We start from the raw sequence: 24,245 nt of genomic DNA, 5'->3' as shown, positions 1-24,245 counted from the left end.
TCTATGCATGGGGTTCCCTTTTCATTTGTTAAAAAAAAACACTTTCTAAAACTGCTCAGTTGCAAGTCCATTTAATCTCCTACAGATGTCAGAGATGGGAAGAAAAAGTGCATTCAATCCATTCCCATGAAACGTTCCACCGGGAGCCTAAACTTCAAGGCACCAAATACACGTCATGTTAGAGAACGGTGATTTCCCAGCGTGTAATTTAAACTCAAACTTGGTTGGGTTGGGAGGGGAGGGTCAAAGCAATGGGAGGAGGAAAGATTTTTCTCCCCATGAGTTTCCCCAAGAGAAAAATCTCTTTCACGTACACCGATTCCTTCAGACCTGGCAAGGAAAGAGATGGATATGATACAGGTGGCTGCTTCCCTACAGCAGATCAGAGGAAGATTTCTGTTAGGGAAACAGCACAAGGAGAGAGAGAATGAAGCCTTGTCTACTTCTAGGAAAGTTTCGCTCACATTGAAAAGGAGAGTGTGGTGGACTTGGTTATTTGCTAGCCTGTGATAACTAAGACATGTTAATAACTGCTTGCCTTTGGGAAGGGCTGTGGCTCAGTGGAAGAGCCTCCGCTTTGCATGCAGAATGTCCCTGGTTCAATCCCCGACATCTCCATTTAAAAGGACCTGGAAGTAGGTGATGTGAAAAAGCTCTGCCCAAGACCCTGGATAGCTGCGGTCAGTCTGAACAGACAATATTGATCTTTGATGGTCTAACTCAGAATAAGGTTGATTCACATGTGTGGTCTACATCAAGAAAGAATCAGTGCTATGAGAGATTGCTTGGCCTCACCAACCCCACAGGATGTCCATTGTGGGAAGAGGAAAAGGCGACGATTGTAAGCTGCTTTGAAACCCCTTCAGGTAGTAAGAAGTGGGGTGCAAAAGAACAGCTCCTCTTCTTATCCCTGCCACACTATTAAGCTGTATTTACACCCCAGGCGATGGCAGAAAAACCTGGGAGAGTCAGCCTGTAAGAAAACTGTGTGGGCTACTGAATGTTTTCCACATTATTTGCAAAGCTGAACTATCCTTGCCAGGTATTGTAGCCAACTGCAAATCAAGGGAGAGTGAAATTTACTCAGCATTTTGCTCTGCTGCTTAGCAACTAATACCTATGTCACGCAACCCTTGTGCATCGTGAAATTATCTCTTTGGAGACTCCAAGAAGAAGAACGTGGCGGAACCCCTGACACCTCTGCTGCCTCCGAGGAAGCAGCAGTTGGATCCTATTGCAGAGGAACAATGGCGCAGCTGGAAGACTTCCCATCCCCAAACACTGACTGATGCTATCTGGCCCTGGAGCATGAGCTCACAGGCCAGTTTCCGGGCAAGGGGAGGTGATGGAGGCTATTTAGACCACGGCTGCTGAATACGAAAGCTTGCCCAAAGGCATAACACTAAGGCAGGGGTAGTCAACCTGTGGTCCTCCAGATGTCCATAGACTACAACTCCCATGAGCCCCTGCCAGCAACCTGGTAGGGGCTCATGGGAGTTGTAGTCCATGGACATCTGGAGGACAACAGGTTGACTACCCCTGCACTAAGTGTCCATCCCCAAATAAGTGTTCATCATGGGACAGTACTGCTGAAGAAGGCACTGATGGTTTTACACCAGTGCCCCCCCAAGTCTTTTGCGCTTGTGAGCACTTTTGGAATTCTGACATTCCGGGCACAATCACAAAATGGATGCCAATCACAAAATGTCAGGGGTTGAGAGTCCATGCAATTCTCGTAGTAACTCCTCAGCATCCCAGGCAGAAGCTCTGCTTCGCATGATACCTTTTAACATGCACAGCCAAGCTGAAGCCTTGTGGGAGGGGGGGGGGAGCCCCACCTAGCCTCATCACTTGGCTGCATCACATGGGGACCCCAATTTGTCTTTAACTGATTTTGCAAACCTCCTAGAAAGGATCATATGGTGACAGGGCAAGGCTAAACAAAAGTAACGAGCTTTACAGCTGCCAGATATTTGAGCACAAATCAAATATACAACACACGCTTTTAAGGACCTAAAAGAAAATTAGAAGTTAAAATTTACAAGTTATAGGGACTGAGCCACTTAATTTGGAAACGGCATCTGCGTCTCCCCAAAGAATTTGCCTGTTCCTAAGATTACAGACAAGGCCAAGAACCTAGACACAAACATTTGTCAAGACAAAATGTTTAATGTTTGTTTAAACTAGGTGTAAGGAATGGTGGAAAGAGTGGAGCGCCAGAGTTTTATTTAGGACGGCTGTTCTCTGAGTTAGCCTAAATAAAGTCCTAGCTTTTGGAAGCACGAACCACATCCTACTGGCTTGGAGAATTTTTTTTTTAAGTATAAGTCTTTGCATATACAGCAAGACAGTTAAGTCAAGGTCCATGGGTCAAATACTCAACCCTCCCTTTCCCTTTCAGTGTTTTTAATCAAACAATCTTAAACAATGAAAATAACCTGTTCCTCCCCCCCCCCCCCCCGGCATCCAATCTTAAACACAGACAAAAACTCTTGTGAATGGAAAATATGATACCTCTATCAACAGCCTGCGGTATGTTTAAACTATTATAATGTAAAGCATGCTTATTCTCACAAAAAGCAGCGGAAATGACTACCAAATGCTTCCTTTACAATCTCTCCAGAATAGGGCAGATTCTTTAACTGTGGAGCCGGGGAGCGGGGAGGCTCTCCTGACATACAGAAAGTTAGCAGACTCCCAAGCAAACAGATATTGGTTAAAAAAATAAACTTTTGGGGGTAGATCTGTCAGGGAAAAGAAAGAAAATGAGAGTACAAAAAAAAAAGGAGAGCTACATCCTCTACATTTGCACTGCATTAATCACTTTTTTTTATAGTCAAGGGCCTTTATAAAATTCAACGGTTTTTGCTTTGTTTTTTAATGACAACCACAGGAAGTGACTGGAGCTATATTAGCTTTTCCCTCCAGAGGGCCAGATAAGCTTTAAAAACAGGAACTCTGCACTGTAATGGTGAAACATGTTTAACAGCCCTAAACCACAAAGGGACAGAGCAGTTAGAGAAGCATGCCCAAAGAGGAACAGCCTGCTAAAAGCAAGAGGGCTCACACATGGAATCGATGAGCTATGGGGGAAGGGGGCAGAATGCCACCCTGTATTTCAAATTTATACCCAGGAGTGGAACCAATCAAATAGTCATTTCTTAGCCGAGCTGCGTGAATGAAAGCAGGTCCTGGATTATGTTTTCTCCCTGACTCATTTGGAATAAGACCCTCTCCCAGACCATAGAAGCAGATGGCCGGCGCAACCTCACAGCAACAGCTATTGTGTGCGTAAAGACGTGTGTGTCAACCCACCTGAACGCATTTGCTGATTAAAGCCACAACCGCTGAATCCTAGGATTGTATCAGCTTTCCAACAAGCCGAGGATACTGCTGTGAGCCAAGGAGGTGGAAGAGAAGATGCTGGAGTACAGGGCTAACTTCCCAATGCAAACTTAATTTCGAATGCTGTTTTTATAAATGTTCACAAGCCTTTCTGGTTTGCTTCCCCCACTCCCCTCTCTCTCTCCTCCACACACATGAAATACAATCAAGAATCTAGGTATCCGCTTCCCAGGATTTAAACAAGTATCAATAATCTGCTATCAAGGTGCCTAAAGATTTTTTTAAATTTCATTCTGCCTGTATCAGTTTCCAGGTCTTCTGATAATTATTTCTGAAAATATTAGTTTTGTCCGGTCATATTTATCCCCAGGTATTTAATAGGATCGGTAGCTACTGTGCATTCCAGCACAGCAATTCTTATGGGGAACAAATATACGTACAGGGGCAGGGAGGAGAAGCAGCAGAAGGTGCCAAGTCAAATCTATTTATTCAACCCATTTACAGCAATAATGTCTTTATAAAGAAAGAAACACAGCTGAAAGAAAGAAGCACAGTTGAAGTCGGGCACAGCATGACAGATTATGAAGTAAAATCATATTGGTTTGGACCAATCCTGCCTCACATGCTCTCATGAGTAATGCGGCTGGCATGATTTGTGTAAATAAGCTTCACTTTTTGGAAAATGGCTGCATTACAGCTCCCCAGACACCATCCTTCAAGTCTTTTGCAGAATGAGAATTTGGCACAAAAAAAGGAATCTCTGATCTTCTGTTTATTTCTTTCTTTTCATTGAGAGTGAAAGGAAACCATGCATTAAGATCTGGCAGGAAAAGAACACTGCAAATCAGGTATATCGGTAGGTTTAAAAAAAAACCCGCCTTGTGTCATAGCTCCATGAATTAATTCCAGCCTTCACTACAATTTGAGTGAGGGTACACAATGTGGTATGTGGCTTCTACCTGTGTGTGTGTGGGGGGGGGGGTGTACACGTGCAGACTTCAGTTTAAAACTGCATCATCTTTGGATGGAATACTAAGATTTTTTTTCTTCCTGAAATGGTTGAATACCTTAATCATTGAGCACAGGCAGTAAAAAGCTTAACCCTGCTCATAACCAGTCACTAGGTGTCACTGTAGCGCTGACTGCACAGCTAACATCACTGCAGCAGCCTGTGACACATGAAAATCCATCATGAAAGGAAGACCAGCTACTGTGAAAGACCATCATTCATTTTTAATGAAAGGGAGGAAAACAACCACTCCACTGTTATGAGACAAGAACGCACTGTTTACACAACATCAAGCGACCTGGGTGGGAAAAGAAATCTGGATATATAGCTTGGGAAGGGATATTTTCTCAGTAGCAGGTTTCCCGGTTCATCTCTACCTCAAAGGTCGTCAGATAATGGAGCTGGGAAAGACCTCTAGCTGAAGACCTAGAGAGACCTAACAAAAACACATCATGAAAACCATTAAAACCAAACAAAAATATACCATTAAAACAAATTAGATTACACAGACAAAAGTATAAAAGGAAGAAGAAAAAGAAGGAATCCTGGATTGTACCCTATTTTTAATTACCCAAACGACTCCCAAGGCAGCTTACAAATGCCTTTCCCTTCCTTCTCCCCACAACTGTCACCCTACGAGGTAGGTGGGGCTGAGAGAGCTCTGAGATAACCTGCTCAGCAACAATGGCCCTAAGAGAACTGTGACTAGCCCAAGGTCACCCTGCCGGCTGCATGTGGAGGAATAGCGAAACAAGAAATCTTTATCCACTGGCAGAAGATGGTGACAGAAAGGGACAAGTCAGTCTTTCTGAAGAGGGAGGATCCAGAGTTTTGGTGCCACAGCCAAAGAGGCTCTCTCCCAGGTTGCTACCTACCTAATCTCAGAAGGCAGGGACACCCAAAGTATGGTTTGTGAGGAGCACTGTTTGACTGTAAGCCCTACTAGGGCAAAGGGACAGATTTTTTTTTAATGCTGGACTCAATAGCGCTTCTACTGCATTTGAACACAGATTACTTTGAACCTGCATGAAATCCAAAATAAGGCTGCATAACCTGGATGGTTCTTTGTGACAGCTCTCTGCTCCTCAACAATACAGGCAAAAAGGGAGCATATATGAGAATGAAAACTGATCTTTAAAAAAAAAATGTTATCTGTACAAAGGAAGCCTGCGGATGGTAACACTAACTGGGTTTTTAAACAACTCCACAATCATGGGGAAGATAAAGAGCAGAGACATCAAAGAAACACATGCCTGCTTTTTAAATGTTCCAAAGATAACATTTTCTCCAATGAAAGCAACTGATTGCAGATGGTAAAGCCCAAACTGAAACACATGGAGCTATCAAAAGGGACATTTACCAAAGAACAAATACCAGCTTATTATGAAAACATTTAAACATTCTACATGGAGCTCCAAACAAAAAAAAAAGAATTTGGGGTGGGGGGGGGAGAAGAGAGGAGAGGGAAACAAAAGGAAGCAAATGTGTGAGATGGCAACAGATTTCTGCCAAAGCCAAACAAAAATCCTAGCAGAGCGAATTGTAAACAAAGAATTGTGTGTTTATTTAAAGAAAATTTTAAGTATGCTGCCTTTACCAAGACAGCAGCTTTAAACATACCATTTACTAACCAAGCTGCATCTGGCTTGTCTCAGTTTGCTTTCGTCAAACAGAGCTTAGCAATTTGGTTCATCCTCACCCAGTGGCTTTTCTTTCAAATGCCACCTTCCAGTTGCACCCATAAAAAGCTGCCAAGTGCAGGCCAAGAAGCCAGGATGCCTAGTTGCGCATTCCATAAGCTTTGGATAGCGGAGAATGCACAGCAGGAAGGGAGGGAGGCCTCTTTCAAAAGAGCATGTAGATTTCTTACATATGTGTGCAAATACATAGATTTCTAACATATATATAAATGAATAAAGAAAAGCTACAAGGGTATGCGTGAGGTGTCCTGAAGGAGGGCATAAGGAACGGCGTGCAAGACCCACTTTGTGGACATCCGAGAACTTCAGAGCTACTCTCTTGGGTCAGGCTGGGGATCCACCTGGTCCAGCATGCTGTTGCCGACAGTGGCCAGCCAGCTGCTCCCGAGAAGCCCCAAAACAAGTCTCGAAGGCAGCAGAACCCCCAACAATTTGGGTTTAGAGGTTCTATTCCAGTGTTATGGCTGACATGGCTCGGAATTCTCCCGGGAAAGCCCTGCTCATCCCTCTCAGAGCCACGCCTCTGCTCGAGGACCACGCCAAGAGCATTCCCACCGGCATGCAAAGCAGGAAAGGTGAGATGCTAAGTCCCTGCACATAAAAGTCTTCAAGGAGTTTGTCAGGCTGGGAAACGGCTGTATTTCTCAGCAGCGCTTCAGCACAACCACCTTGTCCTTGATTAGGGTATTGACAGACAAACTGCTGAATTTTAATGCTAGTGTTTTGTCAATAAGTATTCACGTAAAGTTTCACAAGTTCATTAATAATCCATTAAGGAGACCTGAATTAAAGCTTGGCAGGCAGGCAGCTTCCCCGGGAAACAAAATCAGCATCTTCTCGGCTGGCAAGAACTGAATGTGCCAAATGTGGCATATTAAGATGCAAACGCACATTTTAAAGGTTGCATTTAAGACGATGCCAGCAAAAAGGTATTGTGAGGCAGTGGCGGAATCCCACTCTTGGGTATCCATTCTCGCTTCAGCTTTAACCCACGGCTACCTCATGCTGGCGGCGGACAATGCCGCTGGGTCTCAGCTGACTTACAGTGACCCTGTGGGGGTTTCAAGGCAAGAGATGAACAGAGCCCGTCGGCCAAGAGCCTGGACGTCCTTGGTGGCCTATCAACCAAGCACATACGGTTGCGTGCTCCGACGAGCACTGAAACCCGAGGCAGCCAGTGCCCCCGTGCGGAGGGGAGGGGTGCCAGCCACTGCCCCTCCTCTCCGCAGTGCTCGCCGAAACGGCCGGCGCTCACCAGAAACCGTAGGGGAACATGGATGGACATGTTATGCCTCTCCTTCTGTTGCTATCAGCCTCCTCATATGCATGCTCAAAATTGGAAGCCATGAAAAGCCAGGTCTCTTGACGAGCAACAAAAGAGTGTGCCAGTTTCCATTTTCTTTCACTAAAGCGCCTCTGCTGCTCATGTTGTCCCTTGGCAGGGCCCACCGACCCTTTGTTGTCATTTGACGTCAAACCAGAAGCAAAAGTGTGCACGTTACCTTAGAGTGCAGCCCTTTCCAACCTTTTGACCATGGAGGAACTTCTGAAATATTTTTCAGGCCTTGAGAAGCCCCGGAAGTGGTGACAAGCCCCTTTCAGAGAAGTAGGTGCTGAAGTAAGATGCGGGAGTCAGCCTATCAATTGATCATTTACCGTTTTCCCATTATGGAGAGAGGGACTAGGCCTGTAGAGCAACGGGGAAGGTGGGTTCCAGTGACGTCTAGTGAGGTCAATGGATGGAAGGGAACACACAGAGTGCACAGAATGTAAGAAGACAATGTGCTCAGTAAACCAATGGTCTGATTCTGCACATGTTTAACGGTTAATCTAGCTCACTATTGCAATGTTGTTGCCTGTGTTTGCAAATTTTTGCTAAAAATGTTGTATGTACTAATTCCCTGTTTTGCACAGCGTTGAGTTTACAAAATGAGAGCTCCACTGAGCTTCACATTTGCACATTTGCCTGGAATATTTACCTCTGTGGCCTTCTGCTTTGCTTCTGTGAGCAAGCTTTTGTTTCGAAATGGCCTTTCAGATGGTTCACTGCTGATTAACCCATTTTCATGCCTTGAAGAGCTTGATTCCTATTAGTGCAGACTGCAATCTGCACATTGATTTTTGCCTCAGTTGGGATCGGGGGAGGGGGGAGGGGGAGAATGGGGAGGGAATAAGCTTTTCAAATTAAGCAGCTTCCTGCGACGTTAAATAGAATAACTGGTGTTGGCAGAACACAGGAGTCCAAAATCAACAGAAGAAAGCTATACAAAGGTATGTTTTCCCCCCAATTAAAACTGGAGAGCAGGGTCATCTGCTACATGCAAAACCACAGATAGATCTGCTGTTGTTTGCTTTGACAATCAAAGGCACACTTTTCAACGATTCAGATTAGAAACAGACTCTTTTCTGGCTCTGAATTGCCACCACCATTTCCCTCCACCACAAAAACCCCGGTTGCTGGGAGCAAGACTTCCAAAAACAGAAATCCCAAGCCAAATGTGGCCCTAGCAGGCTTCCCCACCACACCCTACTCAAAAAACCCTTTTTAAAAAGGAGGGTTTGTTTTAATACCAAAGGAGCCCATGCATTTCTTGGCATTCCAGCCTTTCACCAAGTTGTAATGCAAATCAGAGGATTTTTATTTCTTAGCCTGGAGCAAGCTTCCTCCAAGAGAAACAAGGCTTCAGGCTCCCGTTCGGTTAAACCAATCAATCACAAGGCTGCTGCGACACCCTGGAATCCTACAGAGGCACCAAAGGAATTGGCGATATCGCTAGATCAGGCCCCGTGGGGTTAGCAGCACAAAATATTGTAGGTCCCTTTCTTCGGAAAATACAAGTAAAGGAACTGTAAATGTTAAGTGCCCTCAGAGGCAGTTAACATATAAATCACGTTCCTTCCTTCTCGAGGGGGTTTACAAGGAAAGAACTAGTGATATCAGCCACTAAATGGGAGGCAAAGAGCTTTGGCAGGGACAGCTCCTTCCGTCTGAATGCTTCTGTCCAAACCTTTTCCTCTTTTGGTCCCCATGTTGAAAGGGTCAAAGACACTGAACCTTGACTCGGGCGGGTGAGGGGTCCGAGATGCCACCAATCAAGCCCTAAAAAGACAAAGATCGGCAACAGTTGACATAGAGCCACAGCCCCTAATGGATTGAAGTGTTCCCCCTCCAGTGTCTACTACTCAAAGGTATGAGAGGGATGAGGGGGGGCGGTAAAGCAAGGGGGCTACCATAAGATCTTTCCCTATAGCCATCACTCGCTTTACCGACCCCCAATCCCTCTCATACCTTTGAGGGGAGTGGGACGACAGCCCACCAGCCTATACGAGACCTTCCCAGGAGTCTTTCTATGTAGCTGAGACCCTGAAGCTTCTTCTGCTTCAGGCTGAATGGCAGAATAGAGGAGTGGAAGAAAAGGGGAAGGGTAGCAGGCGGACGAAAGGCTGATTCTCATACACACACACTGCAAGCAACCATCGATCCCAAGACACTCATAGCTCTAAGGTTCTAATCTAAGCCATTGCAGGCTGCATCTTGCTCCTGGTCAGATGCAACAACCATTTAGCAGTGAACTCATTAACCAGCCAAGGATTAGCGGCCTCAAGGAAAGATCAAAGATACTGGAGCAGTGTAAACAGATTTGTTTCTGCCACAGCTCCAAGACGGGAATTACATCTGGCATGGGCAGTTAACATTACGTATGACCCAAGGACAAGATCCTGTATTATGCAGGGCTAGGAACAAAAGACACTGGTTTAAGAATCTGTTGGGCATTTAGAAGAAAGGAGTATGTTCTTCATAGCATATGCCGAGTGCAGAAACAGAAACAGAATTAACATACGGGGGCATTTTGTACTGATATACAGCATTTCACTCTGTACCTAGGAGAGAAATACCACACACAAAATACCCCTTCTATCTCCAGTCCTTGAGTAAGATTTTGTCCATCGACCCTTTTAATTGTGTTCTACGGTTGCTTGGGGGGGGGGGGAAGCTTTCTTAGTATTAATGATGATTTAAGGAAGCAAGCAGAATTCTAGTGCTGTGCTTTTTGGAACCACAGTATTTTTCAAAAGCTCACAGAGGAATCCCCAAGAGTTTAATAATTAAGACATATAAGCCCTGAACGGTTCGCCAAGCCAAGCCAACAGCATTCACTCAGAGTCCCCCACATACCCTGCACACACAGACAATGCCACAACCAGGATGAGATGCTGTAAGATCACCAAACTTCCAGAGGCTTGAAATGCTGGAACGCAAGCCACTTTGTGCAGGGAGGAAGAAAACAGCAGGAGCATCTCACACATGCTGCGTTATAGCACCCTCTAGAGTCTGCCTTCACATCATAGCACTGCAAGCCAAGTCTCTCTGCCAGCCCTGAAATGTGCTAGAATCCACAACGACCTTTGACTCCGTCAATTTATAACAAAAACCTTTAAGCAAGTCACTTACCAGCTAGCTGCCAAAATGTGAAGTTATAAAGAGCTTCCAACTCAGAAATGGGGAGAGGGAGAGGGAGCACATCAACCCACAAACCAGCTCTCCACATGTGCTGATATCATCTTTCAGTGCCTGGAGCAAGTTTTGGCTTCTTCAAACAGCTATTAGCACTTTTAAAGCAAGTTTTTTGGCCATTAGTCACAATTGGTGCTGACAATTACTTAAGGTGTCTTTTGAAAGGTGCTTAAAATTAAGGCCATAATTCTGCTCTGGGGTTACAACCAGGATAAACTTCTTGACTACTGCGGTGTCACCACACTGCCCACACTTACAGGGGGAGGGGGGAGGAACATTTTAACAAAACAGAAATGGATTAATTCTATTTCAGTGCTTTCCATTTTTATCCTTTGCACTGAGGTTTTTGGTAATTGTAGGCACATCTTTTCAAGGAAAACCGAGTTGTGAAACAGAACAAGTTTAGGGAAATCCAACCCAATTGAGCAAAATCCAATCACAATCCATCAGTACTACACACTTATTATGGCCATCTATAGATCCCGAGAAAGCTGGACTTTATATAAGTAAATCATCCATTGGTCACCTCTTCAGCCTGAACCTGCGATGGCATCACAACAGTTCCACGAATAGGAAGAGGTTATTAAAAACAGCTCAGCCGACTGATTTCCATGAGTGACGAGCCAAGTTGACTGAAGGGACGTCTTAAATGGGCACAGAGAAGACAAGTGCAGGTCTGCAACAGTTAAGATTTTGCAGCTCAGCCTCTCTCTCTTCCTTGACTCAGCTGGCATGGAGTTTATAAAAGGCAAGGGCAGCAGTTCAAGCAGCCCAGCCTCATCATACTCCTTAGACAAGCATTAGAGTCTTCAAGGTCTCATTGTGGTTTACAACTGCAAGGCATTAAAATTTACAGCTCCAGCCCTGCGACTCCAGAAAGCACCACCAGGCAGGCTGCTCTTCTCTTCCTGGACTCCATCGCAGAACAGCATCACACCCTGCTGCCCTGGAGGAGAGAGAGCACTGCAAAACTGAAGCAGAGATGCACGCACCTGACGGAAGAGACTTCTTCACAGACGTGACTGTCATCTAAGGTGCCCTGGAAACGTACTGCAACCTCTTCCAAAGCAAGATAGGTCAGTTCACTGAGGAGGATGCTCAAGGGACTGCATCTAAATTGTGGTACCAGTGCTCTGTTTGCCAAGGTTTAGGAACATAAGAAGAGCTCTGCTAGATCAGACCAATAGTCCACCTAGTCGAATATGCCGTCTCAAACAGTGGCCAACCAGTTCCTATGAACGGCCAATGCCGTCTCCTGATGTGGCCTCTTTTCTCTGGGATTCAGAGGCTTGGTGTCTCTGAATGTGGAGGTTTCCTTTTGTCCTCCTGAGCCTACTGCCCATCATTGGATGCCCTTGAGTTCTAGTATTTTCTAGTATTTTAAACTAGCCCATTCATTTTGTCTCTTCAAAAACTTTTTGTTTATCACACACAACCCCAAAAATGCATCATCTGCACCCAAACCTGGATCTTGTGTACATAGAAATGAATTCCAATGGAGGTCTAGTGCAGAAGTAGCATTATTATGGTTGTAAGGGATTTGCTCACATCACTCCTTCCTCATTCTGAGAATCTTTCATCTTACTACAGGTGCTGATTGCTTTGTTCCTACTGTTTCCTGCTCTTGTTGTATTTTATACACTTCACGTGCAGAAGAATTTTTCATATGCAGAAGAATTTGACTTTTAGAAAATATCTTAAAAGATCCGAGACCAGGAGAAATCACGATGCAAGAAGTTTTTAACACGGTCTGAATTTAGGAGAGGTCAAAACCCACAGCATTAAGATCACTTTCCACTTCACCATGGATGGAAGTCTTCAATAAAGTACTCCCTTACTGTGAGGGGCTTTACTTTGTTTACCTCAATAACGAAAGCCAAATATTACACTGCAACCTTCAATAGGAGACAAAGCTTTCCACTGCTGACATCTGTCTGTCTCCCTGTTTGTACCCTGACTTGCTTCACTCAACCATGGTATGATAATTGTCAAGTTCACCATCTTTATGGCTGCCTTATCAGTGCCTGAAGAGAACCACTCGCTTCCCATGGTATATATGCCTCAACAACGGAACTCTCCTGCTAGCTCTCCAGCTCTTTCCTGACACACACAGAACATAGGGATGTGCACCTTGACTCAGCCACCTGAGCGATCACCAAAGCCCGAGATGATGCATAGGAGGCCAGCGCCATGGTGCAGAGAGCATGGGTGGCGGCAGTGCGCCAGTTGGCAACTGGCAGCTGACACATCACTGCCACCCCTGCTCTCCGCGCCACGGCGCTGGCCTCCTATGCATCGTCTCGGGCTTCGTTGATCACTCAGGCAGCTGAGTTGAGCCGAGGCGCATGTCCCTAACAGAAAATGACTTACTGGAAGAGGGGGGATGAAATCTGGTTACAAACTGAACTCTCCCAAGCTCAAACACCCAGTGGACTAAGATATCGGATACTGGCTGTAGGACCCATTCTCATCTATTCTTCAAACTGACCCGGTCATGGACAAATCAATATTTCCCACTGCTAATCAGGGCTTTATGTAATGTGTTTCAATCAAAGGTGTGAGATGATTTCCAAATATTAATCTGAGGTTAATTCTTTAAACCGTTTTAAGGTGTAGCTAGCTGACGGTTTTGTGGCGTTATTCAGAAATGCATGTGCTGTACCACCCATAATATTTTGAACAGCACACCAACATGGCCTGCGCAAAGTGTTTTTCTGCAGCTCAAAATAAGCATCGCTTTGCAATGGAGAGGGCAGAAGACAGCTCAGGAAGTCCCGTATAATCCTTTCCCCTAAGCTGCATCGCCTCCTAACGGGATTGTGTAGCTTTCTCATTGGATCAGCTACACTGTGACCTCTACTGGCAGCTACAATAACTAATAGCAATGAGCTGGGAATGGGCAGGATTTGGGGTAGGGAGGGACCTCAGTGGAGTATAAAGTAGCCATTTTCTCCATGGGAACTGATTTCTGTCACCTGGAGACATGCTATAATTCCAGGAGATCCTCAAATCCCACCTGGGGACTGGCTTCCCCACACCTGAGCACAGCAAGGCTTCTAATTAGGAAGTGGAGATCTGATCAGATGGGCAGATTCTTTAAAATGTTGCTACCACAACAGCACAATAATCTTCAGGGAGTTAATGAAGATAATCCTCGGCTGCCCCAAGTTTGCTAGCAGGAGGGGTGGTATATAAGTCTAATAATAAAATAATAAAATGTATGGCAGGCTCCACCACTTAACATGAGCCGTTTTGTGGAAAGCTATTTTTATGGCCACTCCCACTGCACTGTGTCAAGATCTCAAAAGTGTTCACAGGCTGAAGAAGGTTGGGGATCCCTGAACTGAAGAGTACTCTTTTACAGAACCCTCTGTTGCGTCTGCTCAAACCTTCAGATGCCCCCAGATCATTCACTGGGCCCAACCAGGGCTGCTTATGAAGTGTCATCGCAATTCACCTACCACAAGGTGCATAAATCCTTCTCACCTGATGTCTTGCTCCTGAGTCCCTACATCACAACGTGATGCTTGACTCAGCCAGAAAAAGCAAAACTATGCTCAACAAGAGATTTGAAGGCAGCAGCAGAATAGCAGGTTGAGACATGTCTATTAATACACTGGCATATACAAGAAAAAAAAGAAGAAAAAAGAAAAATTAACATGGGAATGGCATAATAGTTTAGATTCAGACCTCTCTCCCACAAGCGCTGTTCCTTACATAATTTTCGTTCTCCTGGTCCTGAAGTAATTATGTGGACAGGTTAAGAGAGAACTGTAAAACGCTCGGCTCCAAGGGGCTCCTTGTGAGCGAATGAAGCAAGGCAACTTTGGTTCCCCGAGGATAAACCTAGCTCTTGCTCACCATCTCTCAGTTCGACTGAAGCTTGATATGCTAGGGAAGTTATTTCATGCCCTGTTTGCTCCTTCCGGATCTACTTTCACATTAAATTAATTCAAAGCCAAGCTGAACGTTCTGGATTGGGGACAAAACTCTACTGATGGCAGTTCACTGCAAAGATGGATAGCCGACCCTCAGTTACGGGAAATGCAGATAAGGGTTTCTACTGTTCAAGAGCGTGCAAATGCATTTCAACTGTGCAGCGCTCAGAACAACAGAATGATGCAAGCCCCAATGGGCCCCCATCAAAAGAGAGGTGGGGTATAAATGATGTAAACTGGAGCCCCTTCCCCAACGAGGAAAGGCTGAAGAGAACTGGGTCTTTCCAATTTGAAAAAAATAGACACCTAACGGGGACATGATAGAAAGCTGACAAAGAAATTTTCCCCTCCCTCTCCCAAAATACTAAAAACTCAAGGGCATCCAATGAAAATGATGGAGCAGTACGTTTAGGATGGACAAAAGCAAATACTACTGCTAAATAGTGATGCATCACAGGAATAAACAGCTTTAAAAAGGCATTATACTCATGGAGGTTACTAGCCATGGGGAATGAGGGAAACCGCACAGCCAGGAAGCCACTGTTTATTGATTTATTTGTATAAGGTAAAGGTAAAGGTAAAGGTATCCCCTGTGCAAGCACCGAGTCATGTCTGACCCTTGGGGTGACGCCCTCTAGCGTTTTCATGGCAGACTCAATACGGGGTGGTTTGCCAGTGCCTTCCTCACCCACCCCTCAATCATCCCTGCCCATCGTCAGGTTGCATGCTCCACTGTTGGTCATCCAGAGGAACTAGTTGGCCTCTGTGTGAGATGGGAGGCTGGACTCAATGGACAATTGGTCTCATCTGAGAGCTCTTCTGATGTTCTTAGGAAGGCCTCGGCCTCTCTGCCCTGTTTGTTGTCCCTCCAGAGGAGCTGGTTGGTCACTGTGTGAGACGGGAGGCTGGACTCGATGGAGCACTACGCTCATCCAGAGGGCTCTTCTGATGTTCTTATGAAAATAAATAAGATACTAATCAGATTTACACAATGCTATCTAGGCCAGGGATTCCCACGCTTATTTTGTCATGCAACTCATTAACGGTTTTCAGAGCAAAAGCTGCCACTTCTCCAACAGACTACCACAGTTCGTTCTTAAGTGCTGTTGATGTCGATGTTTTCTGTGCTACATCAAGAGACTCTGTGAACCAGAAGAATCTGCACCGATTGATGGAAGAGCCTTCCCCGCTCCATCGCGGTAAGTCTACCGTCACACACATTTTTATTACACGCTAAATCCCAGCACAGTATTGTCATCCACTGTGACAGCCGGCTATAAGTGGATACCAAAGTCTCGGCCCATGCAGCAAATATTTCTTTTAATAAATTGCCAGGGAAAGAGTATTAGAAGAAATGTTGCAAGCTGGGGGCGTATTGATGGATACTGAATCCTTCAGGCATTACGCAGCTCATGCAAGCTGATAGATCAGTATTATCACAGCAACCCGTTTCCGTCAAAGGCAATTACTCCGGGGACTTACATGAGGAGGGCCAGCTTCAGCAGACGCCTCCCGTAACCGTCAAAGGCCGCAGATGCTAGAGAGGAGAAGGAATACGGACAATCTGTCATAGCCAATTACCACCAATGTTTTATTAATGTCAGGGTACAATGGAACAGCAAATAAGAGCCAGTTTGTCACTAGATTACCAAACAAAATGCAAAGCAGCCAACATGTTTTGACCCCCCCCCCCCAGTAAAAGCAAATAAAAAGACTGTCTAGCAAATGGAGATTATCTGCAGAGAAGGCAAAACAAGCTGAAAAGGTGACTTTATACTTTACCACAAATGGAAACTAATGAAACATTTATACTGTCTCTGAAAGAAATATTCCATTTTTAAAACATGCGGTCTCAAAAGGCAAGCTGCATTTCTTGTATTACAAGAGCTTTCAGTCACGTTCGCTCTCAGCATTCAAACACTTGTTTGTTTATATAAGTACCCCTGATCAAGATAATTGCTTGAAAACATGTATGTTGGAGGGGGGGGGGGGGGTGTTCCAGTTCAGTAGTGTACTTCCTACACACAAAAGCAGCATAACAGCATTTAGTTCACATTTTTATAGACCACTGTTTAACAGAGAACTGCTCACAAAGCACTTTGCAGTCAATACACAAAACGAATGCACTGGCAATAGGAAATAAATACAGGTTTTTAAAATCTATCTACAAAGCTCTTAGGTCTGAAGTCCCCAACCTTTTCGAGCCTGTGGACATGTTTGGAATTCTGACACAGTTTGGTGGGCGCAGAAATGAAATGGCTGCCACAGGAGGCGGAGCCAGCCACAAAAATCATTGTCCCAGCTTAACCTTCAGTAATACAGCTTTTGCTATGGGGGCAGCTGTTACCAAAGCACATTTTTTTTTAACTGCATAGCCAATCAAAGCTGGCCGTACCCATTTCCTAAAAACCCTCTGGAGCTACCATAGGAGAGGCTCTAGTACAGGGGTAGTCAACCTGTGGTCCTCCAGATGTCCATGGACTACAATCCCCATGAGCCCCTGCCAGCATTCGCTGGCAGGGGCTCATGGGAATTGTAGTCCATGGACATCTGGAGGGCCACAGATTGACTACCCCTGCTCTAGTAGACAGAATCCTGCCTCCCTAAAGAAAGGAACTAAAATAACCACTAGACCATATTGCCCCAGAGGCTCTCATAGGCGAAGATGCTCCTTGAGATATTTTGGACACCGATCATAGAGGGCTTAAGAGGGACTTAATACCTTAAACTGGAAACCAGAAAAGTAACATTTACTTTATTTCACACAATCCAGTCCACCCGTAATTCATGACGCACAGTTGTACGTTCACCATGTATCTTCCTGAGTGATCTAAATTTCCTCTCTCCTGTTTATCTACTGGGGTAAAGAAAAAGATGGCTAGATTGATCAGCTATTCCATCAGGATTTCCGCCTGCATTCCGAACCCTTCTGAAACCAAGGCCACACAGCAGAGGCATCGAGTTCGGGAAGCAATTACCCACCTTATCAGGGCCTTTGCTATCAGACCTTTCAAGGTACAACGCCCTAGCTCTCCTTTTGTCTAAAGCCCAGTCATGAACAATCCACACTTTCATAGTTCCTTCGTTTGCAGGTGCAGAAGGCAGGGGAAGAAAGGAGAAGAGGAGCCTGCCATTCCACTTTTCAGGAACAGACATTTAATCAAATGTAAGTTTTCTTTCTAGGCAGCTGCCTTAGACTTAAATGCACCGGGCTCCTGTTCTCTTAACAAGGCTGCTTTCAGCTCCCATTATGTGGGAAAGATCAATATTTTATTCTAATTTAGTGCGTGGCTCCTCAGATTAAGCCTTTAAGGCTATGTGGAAGTGGGAATATGGGACATGCACACACACAAAAGGCAGTAAACAAACACGCCATCCCTTGCCTTGAGGGCGGAGAAGAACAGAGGGAAGCAGCCCCCTCCAGAGCAGACTCCTCTTCCCTGGAGAGTCCACCTTTAGTCGATTTGAATTAATAAGAGACTTGCAAGAGCGACCGACAAAATTAGCCTGGCAACTTTTACTTTAATAGAAACACAATGCTCCCCCGCCCCCACTTGTGACACGGGACAGTCGTCTATACAATTCACCCGACCACCGCTGGATTCCAATTTGTTCTTAGACACCCAGCATTCAGCACAGGTTTTATTACGAATTCCCGACAGGCCAATAACTAAACGGCAGCGTTTGCCGCACTGTCACCTTCCCAGCAATTATGAAGAAACTTCACCGCCCCGAATTCAGTAATCCATACTGTGGTTTAAGAAAGAGGCCCAAGATCACCCAGCAGGCTTCATGTGGAAGAGGAGGAGTGGTAACCAACCCCAGTTCTTCAGGTTCAAGTCCACCAGTCTCAACCATTATGCCACGCTGGTTCTCAAAGCAGCCCAACCAAGAGTTCTTGACTCCATTAACATCAGTTCTGAGCCTCTCTGGCACCCCTCTAAAACAGCGCTACTCACTCAAGGCTCACAAAGAGCCACATCCACAAACATCATCAATCCTACGGCCTCTGGCACAAGGAGGATGCCTGAAGGGAGGCTGGCAGCTTAGTCATTGGAAGGGAAGGCTGCTACCCACCCATCCCCACCCCCACCCCCACCCTCAGGGCCCAAGTGATTGTAAGGCTGGTTAGGAGTCCACATAACAAGTGGGTTATTCTTCCATCATACACAATGCCCCTAACAACAGGCTTACAGAGCCCTGATGCTAAATCCACAAGAATAACTTACCAAAAGAAAAAGAAAAAAGAAAAGACACTGACATTTGAAAGAACTCTACAAGCTATTAGCTATGCCATCACCCAATTTACCAAGCACATCTGGAAGGCAGCTGTCTAGTTTCCCAACCAGAGTCACAGAAGCCAAGCCACCCACTAGCAACTGGAATTTAGGCACATGAGTGCAATCAAAGTCTGTTGTGCGTTCAGTGACAGCACGTTGCTTCAAACTTGGGGTGACCTGTATCTATAACCACCCAAATGTGGTCAGGTCAGAGTAAATTAAAGTGGACTCTTGTTTAATCAGTCAAGCTGATAACAACACCTTTTGCACCACAGCAAAAAAGAAAATGGTTAAGTGCATTAACTTTATTGCACACACAAGCACATGAAGCTTCCATTTAGCAATGGCTAACCCTACGAAATGCTGAGAATGCTATGGCAGCAATAAGAGGCAAGCTTGGCAACCCTACAGTACCTGGCACCTATAAACGTTTCAGCCCAAAAGACAAATGACTGAACCTGTGACCTTTTGTGTGTTAATCACACACCCATCCACTTAACATAGCCTGTAATCTTAAAGAGTTGCCTGCAGCCCAGGTGTGTGTATGGCATGTGGAGATGTGAACCCTCATTTGTAGGGATCTCAGGAACATCTCAGCTGCAAGGCTCACCTCGATGGTTCAAACAGGCAACAGGTCAAGCGGCAATTTCTATCTCAGCCTCAACTTCTCCAGAGATGCCACATAGCAGATTTATGAAGGGGGGGGGGCTGGGAATCAGGATGAAGATCAAGTAGGACTGCTGCGGGGCTAGAAAGCTTAATATTTAACGCACTTTGAGACGTTCAGCTTGGAAAAGGTGCTATAAAAAGCATCAGACGTATCACTTAAATGAGACTTTATACACAGCTGTAAGGCAGAGATCCTGCCCATGGTTAAAAACTTGCTTTTCATATGTTCTCTGCAGGAAGAATGAAAGAAACACTTCTAAATGAACTCCTCAGAAAGGGAGGGGGACAATATATTAAGCCTATGAAAAGGAACTCCCCCCCCCCATGGAAGTTGCATGCAAATACCACACAGACACAGGGACCCTTTTGCTAAAGCCTCTAAGTACACACACATCTCTATGTTTAACAGCGATCTGTCCTATCGCTATTAGAAAGATGTATGGTGCGTTGTTTTAATAGAGCTTAAATGAAAAAGGATCAATATTATTTTAATTTTTAAAGGTCTGTTTATGAAATGTAATCATCCTTCATTAAAAATGCAAGCTGTTCGTCAGAAGGAGGTTAGCGCAAATGATGCAGAGTTTGATATCTCTCCAGTATAATCATCCTCTCTTGGGAGGGCCCGCTGGATGCTTCATCACACCACTCGAGCTGCCATTATTAAAAAGTGCCTTCCCGTGAAATTAAAAAAAAAAGGAGGGGAGAGACACGGCGTGTGAGAAGGGTCACAAATCCTAGAAGATTAGCCCCCCAAAAAGGGAGGGGGAAACACATTAACAACAACAACAAAAAAAGACCAAAAGTGTTGTTTAAATGCACAGGCACCACATTTTATTAATATACAACACTGTGTCAAAACCCTCTTCATGGTAATGAAGGAGATTTGTAATGCCACCTAGTATAGTCGAGAGCCGAATTCCACAGACGTATTTCACAGGCATTTATCGGACACATGCGCGCATCCAAGCATGGATACTGTCCTCCCATACAGCATTGTTTCAATAGCTTGAACGTTGTTAACATCTATGTCCAGCCTTCCACCCTGAAAGGGAACTGAGGCGGCTTACTTAGTCCGAGAAAATAAAAATGTTAATACGAAACGCAGCACAAACAAACTCTACAACAAATAATGCTAGCTATAAACAAACCACCAATGAAATCATTAATAAAATCACACTCGAACGCTCATCTACATTCAAGCATAACGAATCCAGTGTAGATGCATTATTTAAGCACAGCTAGAGCTGAGTTGGAAAATCCAGCTCTCCTGAAAGTAGCCTGATCAGGTTTTGCTGGGATGCTGGACTTAAGGGTTGTTTTAATACAGGAAGCTCGCCCATATTGCAAAGGTTTGAATGATGCTCAATTTTTAATGTCTGCCACGTCCTACGAAGTCTACCTTCTTCCAAGAACTAGCCAATGGATTCTATCTTCCTATTAAAAGTCCTGTGACAAATTGAAGACCAATGAGTCTACTGTGGCCATAAGCTTTCATGTGCCACAACCTCCTTAGGTGTCACTTCAACCGATGTCTAAAAGGCTTATGGCTCCCAAAAGCCTGCACATTTAATTTGTCACCCCTAAGACAGTGTATTATTTTGGCTACCTAACCTCAAAACTTCACAACGCACAAGGATTTCACCTCTTGCTTCCTTTTCTCATTTAAATCAACAAGATTCCTGTCTTTGAAAAAAAAAAAACCTTTAAAAAAGGAATGTCAAATATACCTGCTCATATAGCTTGGTATGTCAGGGCTGGTAAAACCTTCCAATTATTCTAAAAAGAAATTCACCTTTTTTTCCCTTACGATGGGCTTCAAAAGACCTTTAAAAATGACTGAAAAAAATAACTTCAAAGCAGCGTTGGCTGCCATATTAGAGGCAAGACCTTTCTGTTTAATTAACAATGCTAATGCAAGCAGCAATTCCAACGTGTCTGCATATGGCCAATTATGATACAAAGTTTTTTTTAATGAACAAATTCTCTATTATTCATTTCTAGCACACAGTCTCTTTCAAAGGGGAGAACTGGCATGACATTGTGAGTGCAGAGATGTGAATCTTCAGGATGTGCTAATTTCAACGTTCTTATTTTGTGGATGGGGGCAGTTTGGAAGTCTGAGGTTAGAGGGGGCAAACAAAATGCTTGTGTTGAGATGTCTGGTGAGGAGCCGCCAGGCGCCCCATTGTACGTAAATGCTGCGATTACAGAGCAGCAAAGATTGCTGGCCAATGAAGCATAGTGTACGTAGTAATTCTCTCCCCCACGCCTGTCAAGCCATCTATTTTTTTGTCCCAGCATTGCTCCCTCGGAAGAAAAGCGCCGGAATTGAAGGCAGATCATGCTAAATTCAGCTGGTATTTGCACAGGACAGTCTAAAGTATTTTGGTTTTAAGGTCTTTGTGCAAGCACACAAGGGACTTCTCCTTGCTCTCCTTTTTTTAATTTTAAAATTGCAAGGTAGAGACAGCACTGACAGAATACGTTACAATAAGAGGTGCAAGAGACACTACAGCGTTCAGTTGCTCCATTTCCCCAGAAGATTCATTATAGGTACATTAGAAAGTCAAATCAGGCAGTTCTGCAGTGTGCTGAAAGCAAGCATATGAAAGGAGGTTAATAGAAATGCATTTCATTTTAAATGGAGGCCATTTAGGATTTGTGAAAGCAACGTTATGATAAGGATTCCAGGGTGTGTGTTCTACCTTTCTGCGGATGCCTTTTCAAGTCCAATTTCGGCTATGTCAAGGCAATTTCCCACAAATCTGCAAGGGAAGGTATGCATGCATGCATGAGACTGATTGCGTGTGTGTTTGTGTGTTTTAGTCCAAGGCTTCCCTCCCTTAATTATTCCGCTTCCTCATGTCTTCATGCTACCCCCCACAGACAGATCTGGTTTCACCCTTACAGATGCTGTTTCAAGTTACACACAGCTATCTTGATGCTCTGTAGTTTAACCATTACGTTTAATCCAAACAAAAACAAAAAAAAACCCATACATTTTAATACGTGCACATGCATCAAAAGGGGAATCGAGTATATATAAATTTTAAAACAGTATAATAAAGGCCTCTTTTGTACCATATAATTTAAAGCCATTAAGGGGGGGGGGGGAGAAGTGTCATTAAGATTTAAAGTTTCCTTCCCAGGGTACAATACCTTAATACCACTTGGCAATACGCAAGCACGTTTCTAGCTTCCAAGCTGCAAATCATGCCACCAGGGCCTATTAAAGAGCATTGTTTTCTACTTCTGTTTGGTAATGACCTGGCTGTTAACAGCCCATGAACACACAAACCCAACCGCCAGTTCTGCAAACAAATAAACCCACCCCCCAAAAAGGGGGGGAGAGACACTGCTAATTAACTATACAAGCTTGATTAAATGGAACTACCTGATTTTATTCTGCAGCATCAACCCTATAAGCAGCAACCAGAACTCTTTCTTGAAGCTTGTTGACGGATGCCTGTTTCACGGCTGCCTCTCAATGTTGGCTGTTCGGTATTTTGATCCTACCGTGTTTTATTTGAAAAGAATTATGTCTTGATCTGCTTTGTACTGCCTTCCCTGACAAGGTTACTGATATTGAACAGAAAGATACAAAGCTCTATACCAATAGAGCAATATTTAGAAGAACAAGAAGTTTTTGCCACCAGAACGCCATTTTCTGCAGTATTTGGAGGGTATGAGCTCTTGGTGGCTAAGCTTTTGGGGGACAAGTTCTCAAAAGGAAGCTTTGATTCTCAAAAGCTTATACCCCCAAAAATCTTGTTGGGATCTAGTTGTTCTACAGCACACCGAAAACCCCCACCCACCCAAGGCCCGCTGTCATCTGAGCTCACTGGTCCATTGGTTGCCTTCACTTCAAATCAAACGAAACCAGACTGTGTTAACTGAATCTCATCATGGCCTTAGAAACCCAGAGCAGCAAAGCAGCTGGAAAAAATGTGCTGAGAGCTGCAGACTTGTTCAGACCACCACAAGCCAAGTGAGGCTAGGGGCCAGCCACCCCACGGCACTCTTCTCAGCCTAGCAGGGGCAGTCAAACTGTGGCCCTCCAGATGTCCATGGACTCTCAATGTTGGCTGTTCGGTATTTTGTATTTGGAGGGTATTTGCCAGCATTTGCTGGCAGGGGCTCATGGGAATTGTAGTCCACGGACATCTGGAGGGCCGCAGTTTGACTACCCTTATATGTGATAATAAAAACACTGTCTTAGTTTACAAGGCTGTTGTTAAAAATTACACAATAATAATTGTAACAAACTGTGAACTGAAATAGGTCTTTAAATATTATTTTATACTCAGTGTAACAAGACATGCTCTAACTGAACTCCCCACACAGCATGTTCTCCTCTTGGCCCATTCTGCCCCTCTCCCTACTCCTCGGTCCATTCCTAGCCTTTCTCAGTCCTTGCCCCTCTTTCTGCAGAATGAACCACCAGAAAGCACCAAGCTTCGACAGCCTGCCTGAGATGGTTCTTTTTCAGCAGGCTCTCCCTTGAGAGATTTGTTCTAGGCTGAATATGAACTGAATTACTTTTTGGCAGGCGATCAATCTTCTCTTGCATTGCTCTCTTCCAGAGCGTTGTGAATTCCGTCGCTGCAGTTTTATGTTCTGCTTTAATTGTGTTGCTTGGCCTGGTGATCTTGCCCATAAGCCACCTTGGGCTAAAGAGTAAAGGCAGGATATAAAGATTTTTCAATAAGTCGATTCTTAACCTTTAGAGACCTTAGGTATACCTTAAGGACTGCTAACCCCTTATGAAGACACCCAAACCCTCCGGTC

The 24,245-nt window shown here is 44.6% G+C and overlaps 1 protein-coding gene across 2 annotated transcripts in view; it reads right to left on the bottom strand.

Annotated features, from left to right (window-relative positions):
- The window catches only part of RERE (arginine-glutamic acid dipeptide repeats), a 220,896-nt gene that overhangs the window by 176,263 nt on the left and 20,388 nt on the right, over positions 1–24,245 (bottom strand). The window contains exon 2 of one of the 2 annotated variants that reach the window (XM_077312430.1): positions 15,991–16,045. The exons of the other annotated variant lie outside the window; for it this stretch is intronic. The gene's annotated coding sequence lies outside the window, so the exon portion shown is untranslated. The remainder of the gene's footprint in view (positions 1–15,990; positions 16,046–24,245) is intronic. 2 annotated transcript variants of the gene reach the window in all.

Source organism: Paroedura picta, chromosome 15 (genome assembly GCF_049243985.1).
Source record: "Paroedura picta isolate Pp20150507F chromosome 15, Ppicta_v3.0, whole genome shotgun sequence".
Taxonomy (NCBI): Eukaryota; Metazoa; Chordata; class Lepidosauria; order Squamata; family Gekkonidae; genus Paroedura; species Paroedura picta.
The sequence above is the reverse complement of the archived record's forward strand: the minus strand, read 5'-3'. Positions and strand labels throughout refer to the sequence as shown.